The following is a 7361-nucleotide window of genomic DNA, read 5'->3' on the forward strand; positions in this document are numbered from 1 at the left end:
AACGTCATAACAAAGGAGGGAGGGGGAGAGTGGGTGAATTCGTTCTTAAAGGTATACTGTCAATTCAATATAATTCAAATGACAAGTTTAATATACTAGGATATATTGGGGACAGCTGTTCATCTACACGTTGATGCAAATATCTAATCAGCCAATCACATGGCAGCAGGTCGGTGAAGTTAAACAACCTGATGAAGCATCAGGACAGGGAAGAAACGTTGTTTATGTGACTTTGAAAGTGGTTGTTGGTGCCAGATGGACTGGTCTAAGTATTTTCCCTCACAACCAATGTCTGAGGTTTACACAGAATAGTCAAAAAAATATATATATAGAAAATATCTGGGGAGCATCAATGACCAGACTGCTTCAAGCTGATAAGACGGCAACAGTAACTCAAATAATCACTTGGTTTGCAGAAGAACATCTCATTATACATTTACCTAACAAGTGAAAACTCCTGAGAGGAGATCCTGAAGGGGTTGGGGAAGGAGGAGAAAGGCATCCAGCATAAAAATCTGACAAATCAAACATGGAGAGCTACTAACTGTGGTGACCCCTTGTAATTAAGGCAGCAGCCAAAAGTAGCTTTATGCATAGGGACATCTCATCCTTAAAGCAGGTGAGCTACAACAAAAGCCATACTGGTTCCATTCCTGTCAGCTATGATCAGAAAACCCGATGCTACAATTTGCACAGACTCACCGAAGCTGAACAACAGAGATTGTCTGGATGCTATGGTCAGCATTTGGCATATACAGCATAAAAGCATGGATTCATCCTGCTGTATATCAGCCAGAGTTATTTGTAATCTCTGGCTCTCTTCCACAGTTTGATTTTGACCCATCTCTCTGCCATTGCACCCAACTTGGTTGTAGCAGATGACTGCCCCTCCCTGAGCGGGATTTTTTCTGAGGTTTCTTCCTGTTAAAAGGGAATTTTTCCTTCCCACTGTCGCCAAGTGCTTGCTGAAAGGGGTCCGTCGCGCTGTATAAATACAATGTAATTGAAATTAAAATCAGGGATTCAGAATGGTGGTGGTGGTGTAATGGTGTGAGAAATATTTTCTTGGCACACTTTTGGCCCCTTAGCAGAATATATAAAATGCCTTGACATGACTTTTGTTGATATATATATATATAATTTTTTTTTCTTCTGAAAATTGAGGAAAAAATGAATCTTCCCATTGAACGTTTTTTGTTATTTCCTTCCTCTTTGGAGTTAAAAGAGGACAGGACATATCAATGGAAATCCCAGGATGTCGTCTATTTAGTAAATCAGGACTTATAAGTCAAATGATATAGACCACAAACAAATCTCCATTACAGAACTGAACAGAATAGAACTAAACCTGAACTGAAATCATTTCAAGTAAATTCAGCTGAGCATAGTTTGAGCAACACCATAGAGTGCTGTTGTTGACAATACCTATCCCTTTATAACCACAGTATACCTTATATCTTATGATGACTGATTCCAGGACAACAGTGCACAATATCACAAGAGATCAGAAAGATCAAATCTTGAACATAATAGTTTCTTGAGCATAGCAGTAACTTAACTGCACTCAAAGGCCCTTCCCAGTCATTAACTAAAGTAAATAAACAGGAAATGTCTTTATTTTTAGTCTTTCTAAATTTCGCCAAATTTAGCATTACACCAAGCAAAAGGAGACAGTGATGCATAATCTTCAATGAGACTGGGATTGTCTATAGCTTATGTAGCCGTGTACCTCAAAACTACTAAAAATACTCTATTCATTTTGGGCATGTTATCTGAGAGCAGGAACTCCGAAAAACCCTTGGAGTTTAAGAGGACTGTAATTGAAATGAACTGTTAATTTTTGTTAATTTTTGTAACTTCTAGTTATTCAAATAACTATAAGTTACAAAAATAAATACACCAACCCAACTGTGATCCTGAAAAACATCCATCCAGCTGATAAATCAATAGATGGTTGGATTTCAGCTCTGTCAAAACATCTGACTGACTATAAATTGCATATGATTTAGAGGCTAGCTGCCATAAGTAACTGTTATAAAGAAAATTTGTACTTTATGACAGGTTTTTAAACCCATAGTCTATGATTCACACATCATGGCAGAAATCATTCACATCTGCTTATTACATTTATTTTATTGATGTATTTAAAGAAAATCTACCAATATTTGCTTGTTTGGGCCTCGAGTATTAATCATGAACATGCAATGCTCAACTTTTTACCCCTAGGTGTCACTGACAGCTACCTGTTTGTCATCAGGCATAGATAACAGTAACATAAAAAGTTCATTTTAAATTCCCTTGAAAGACTGCAGCATTTATCAAATGAACAATGATTTGAAGCCATATGAATAAAAATGAGCTGAATGGTGATGTGTTTGAAAGATTAATGCGTGAAAAAATCAAAGGCAATGCTCTAAAAATCTCAAATCTTATTTCCCCTTGTGTGTGAGATCATTTCTGGCATTAAAAATTGGTCCTGAGATAAAACATAAATTGTTAACAGACTGTTAATTATACACTGCGGATTCAACTGGCAGCAGCATTATTTCTGATCCGTCCTCCCGTCTCCTTTGAAGTTAATACAGCAATGCTCCTCCTGAATTGTTCATCTTCTAGACACATAGACACGATTTGATTAGCAGATGCACTGTGGTTTTGATATGTTTTACATAATGCTGCTTTGTGCCAAAGGTGACATATTGTTTTCGTCAGACAGCATTAACAAAAAAAGGTCCATCACTGTCTGGCGCTGTGTTACAGCAGATTTTAATATCACCAATGAAGTTGCATTCAAAATATATGATAGATGCAGCGTACGTTCACTCTATACAAGGAGCGTGAACTAAAGTGATGGCTGTTTCAACTCGTTTTGACTTTTTCAAGCTGTTTTGGGGTTGAAATAAAGTCACACATCTTTCTTTAGTGCAGTAATACCAGTTGAGAATGAAACCCGAGAAGAAAATAAAGCTTTCATTTACTTTGACAAGGCTGCACTGTGAAAGCTCCAGTAGCACATTTAGTTTCATCTTTGTACCCTGTCCATGGGCAGCTCACATATAATTGATGTTAGGAGTGAATGATGTAATGTCTGTGAACATGGAAAACAATACCTGAATGTCACGCTCTGTGAGTGCAGGAGGAGGCTAAAGACTACAAAACACAAAGCGGAGGACTGAGCTCATTCCAAGGCAAATGTGTTTGTACTCAATATGAGTAGTTTCTTGGTAATAGATAGATTTTTTATGTGATTTCTTCTCAAATAAATTCTCAAATAGATGGGAATATTTATGCAGAAGATTTAACTAACCATTATTTTTTAAGGGTTACCATTTCACTTTCCAATGTGTTGTAATGGGAAACCACTTAAAAATTAGGTAATGGTCATTCAAAGCTTTTCACCTACACTGTGAGTCCAAAATTATGTTGCAGCACTCATACGTTGTGCATTAAACATCTTCCTGCATCACAAATGCCTGCAGAACTTGGCAATCTTATGTATTGTCTCCTCATCTGGTATGCATCAGCAGTCACATCCTTCCTGGTTTTAAATCAGGAACCTTTCTTGGCCACCATGCTTGGCTTGGTCTAAACAAGTGGGTGCAGAAGGCCATAGCGATTACTTAAGCTCTTACTTATTGGCAATCTTCTCAAATGGTGGTTCTCCTTTCACCAGAAATGTAATAGGCTTTGGAGGGGTCACTTCTTCAAATAGCTTTGGAAGCAAAAACCTTAAAGGTCCCCTAGGTGTGAGGCGCAGTAAAAGCTGCTGTAGGTAGGCATAATAAAAGGTGTTACTATCCGGTGAAATAAGCCTTTGCCTCGGGGAACTTTCTTGGGTGTTCCAAGAAATGTAAAAAGGGACAGGGAGATGGGAGTGGTACAAATGATTACCATGGTACCACTCTGTGATAAGAGTATAGATGTCCACAGGGTTTGTTTTTTGGGGTTTTTTTTTACTCTGTGCAACGCTACATTAGGTGATGTTTTTATGAATTATAACAGAAGAAAAAATCTTTAAATATCGACATTTCCCTTGAGAAGTAAAACACCTTTTTACTTACAGATTAACATGGTCTACATAAAGTAAAACAGGCAGAACAGGGAGGGCTAAAGAGCTGTGCTGCAAGTATTAAATCCACTTACACAATCTACAGCATGCTTTAAATTCCCTTGCCATTTCTTTAGCATGGCCAGCAGTCTGAGCTCAGTGGGCTTGGGTTTGCAGCTCTGCACATTAATGATCGTGGGCATTGTAATTTTGCAGAAGTGATTCTATTTAAGTGACATTTAATATTTAATGACCCACTACAGACTGTTAGATATTTAATTAACAAACCAAGTAGAATCCAACATTTTGCTGTAGTTTAACTAAAGCCAGTTGTGCTATGGGGCTGCACCCTCTATCAGCAGACATGGCTCTTTACAGCAGCCTGGAAAGTCTTTAGCAGACACATGTGGGGAGCTACTTTCACCGCATTATACTTGGGTCCTAATTTCCAATGGTGTAGCCCCCTGCAGAGCTTTAGTGCCCTGTCGTTGCTGGTTACTTTAAAGACTTCCTCTCTTCACTTTATCCAGTGGACCTGCAGCAGAGCAATGACAAGAAACATATTGGAATGCACAAGAGGGACATTTTCATTAAGAGGTTTTACAACATTTACAGTTCATTAGCCAGATGTTAGGGTTTGTTTCTGGTGACCGGTATTGTTAGAAGAGTTATCTGGAATATTCTGTTTGCATGTACTTATTGATAGGATTCGGGCTGACGAACTGTATTGCTCAGTGTTTTAATCACATTACGTGTTACGATGATTATAGTGACATTTTGTTTAATTACTATTAAAATATATGCAATCCATCAGCTGACACCATTTCATATTGCTTGTTACTTAGCAAGGGTCACAACAAATACTATCCAACACTCCTATTTAAACAAAAGCAGAAGACAATGTATCACCAAATGGAAAGATAACATTAACTCCAACTGCATTAATGCGTAGCACTGTCACCATCAAATGAACTGAGGATAGAAAGACGTCACTGCTCTCGATAAAAAAATAAATAAACACTCTGTATGAAACTTTAATTCAATATTTCTTGCATAATAAAGAAAAATTGTCCATTTGGTAGGATAATACAAAGCAGAGGTGCAGTTATTGGGCTTGGGCAATTATCAGTGGCCATAAGTCACCATTCAAACATGCATGAATAAGAAATTACAACAGTGTGGGGTGCAATTAGCTCTCCTAAATCAGTGCGTGTCAGATGACATTATCTCACCGGCTGAGAGCTATTACTGCACTGAGAGTTTCAAGACCCAGAAGAGTCAGTGGGGTCAACTACTGTGGGGGAAAAGATCGTTTGGTCCCTGCTTGTAACATGAAAACATCTCTGTGGAGTCTGAGATCCTCCAATGTTCTGAAATCTGCAAAGCCTGAGGCATTTAGGATTTCATTTCTGTTAAAACATTGTTAATTACAGGCCTCATTTTAATTGTATAGTATGTTGAATCTGGTACAATGTGTTGGTTTTAGTACAATTTAGAACTGAAACCAGCATATGTGGTTGTTGAAATTGTTGTGGTAATTACCAAAAGTGTAAGTAAAGTGCATTTTAACATGCATATTACTGCAGGTGCAAACAGGAAATCTGTTTTATATCAGCTTTGTCATTTGTCTGTGGAAGAAAGGCTCCTGCAAATCATTAATACTTTTGATGGAAATTTTACTTGCCTGCCACTCAGTCTAAAGGTCAGGAGCTGATGGCCATTGTGTAGCTATGTTTTAACAGCTACACAATGGCAACGCATAGCAGGGCAATGCTCTGAAAAGGCGTGACTGTCACGGTCTGCAGAGGCAGACCGTGCGGAAATGTGTGTGGTGGACCCAGGAGCGAACACAAGTGAGGATGCAGGAGTGGAGTTAAACAAAAGCGAGCCTTTTATTCTGGCTGATGAAAGGAACAAAACAGAGTGAGGGCAGCATAAGAGTAATAGTTCAAACAGAAACCTAAACTGGACATAAACTAAGGAAAAGCTATGGCTGGCGATACGGAACACAGGGGGTGGTAACACAGACGACGCGACACAGACTACATGAAACACAGAGACTAAATACACAAGAGGGATGATCAGGGGAAGTGGCCACACATGGGAACACAGCTGACACAGATAAACATAACAAGACATGGCAGGAGTAAACAACACTGACGGGAGACTGTCAAAGTAAAACAGGAAGTACACAGGTGCAAACAGGAGGAGAGAGAGAGCATGGGCATAGTGGGCTGGGGAAACATGGAATGAAACAAGGAGGGGAGATGAGGGCTCACAGATACATAGAGGGGCACACAGGGGATAAAAGTCACAAGGGGAAGTCAAATAAGGAACACCACAACAGGACAACTTAGGAAACATGGCCTAAATAAGGAACGAAATACAAAAATACAAGAAACTAAGAATACTGGGCCCACATGGCCCAGGACCATGACAGTGACAACAGTCTCTCTGCAGAATAGCTCCCCAACCATTTGTTCTGATTTTTAATTATCTTATGTGTGGGTCAGTTCAAGGATGAACTTGAGTCCAGTGGACGTCATACATGTTTCTCCTGCTGGGGTATAACACAAGTTGCTTACCAGGCGTTCTGGATGAGATCATATCACTGACCCATGAAAAAAAAATTGTAGCTGACTCATGCACTAATCTAAGTTGTGCAACTACGTTTAAATGGGCTGTCAAGGACTTGGATGCGCTGTTTCCTTGGATTCTGTGATCCATGCACTGTAAAGAAGTCACAAAGACGTAAAGCAGAGTAGTTATTCTGAACTGTGTACTAGATGAGACATAAAGATTTCATTTGAGCAGGACATACATATAAGAACCTGGGAGGTCACACAAGAGTGTGACTTGTGCAAATGTACCTGCATTTGATTATAATAAGCAGAGAATACTAATAATAGGGCAACTGTCTCATCCATGTCATTGATTAGTCAAGGGAGGGCCCTGAAACAAAGTGGCCACTTGCCCATCCGCTTGGCTGATCAGTCTATTCACCAAACCAGGCAGCTTTTGTTTGTTTTTATTCCTAAAGTGACTCTGTGATTCCTTAAGTTTAAACTGGAAAAAACAACAACAGCGAAAATGTAGAAAAGATAGAATTCACAGAGGAGTCCTTTTTTATCCCGTCTGAAAAATTTAAGCTGTAATACACTTACAGCTTTCTCTAAAACCCCATTGAAAAAGATCACAGACAACATGTGATGTCTATAATGCTGGTATGAGCTTTACTTGTGAGTAAACGTGTTAATCTGGCTGCTAAGGTACAGGATTTCAAGGTGAATTGTGCAATACCTACAAAACAAAG

This window comes from Mchenga conophoros, linkage group LG20 (genome assembly GCF_057382185.1).
Source record: "Mchenga conophoros isolate Kocher_MC1m ecotype Shallow Benthic linkage group LG20, M_conophoros_male_GT1.1, whole genome shotgun sequence".
In the NCBI taxonomy this organism is placed as follows: domain Eukaryota; kingdom Metazoa; phylum Chordata; class Actinopteri; order Cichliformes; family Cichlidae; genus Mchenga; species Mchenga conophoros.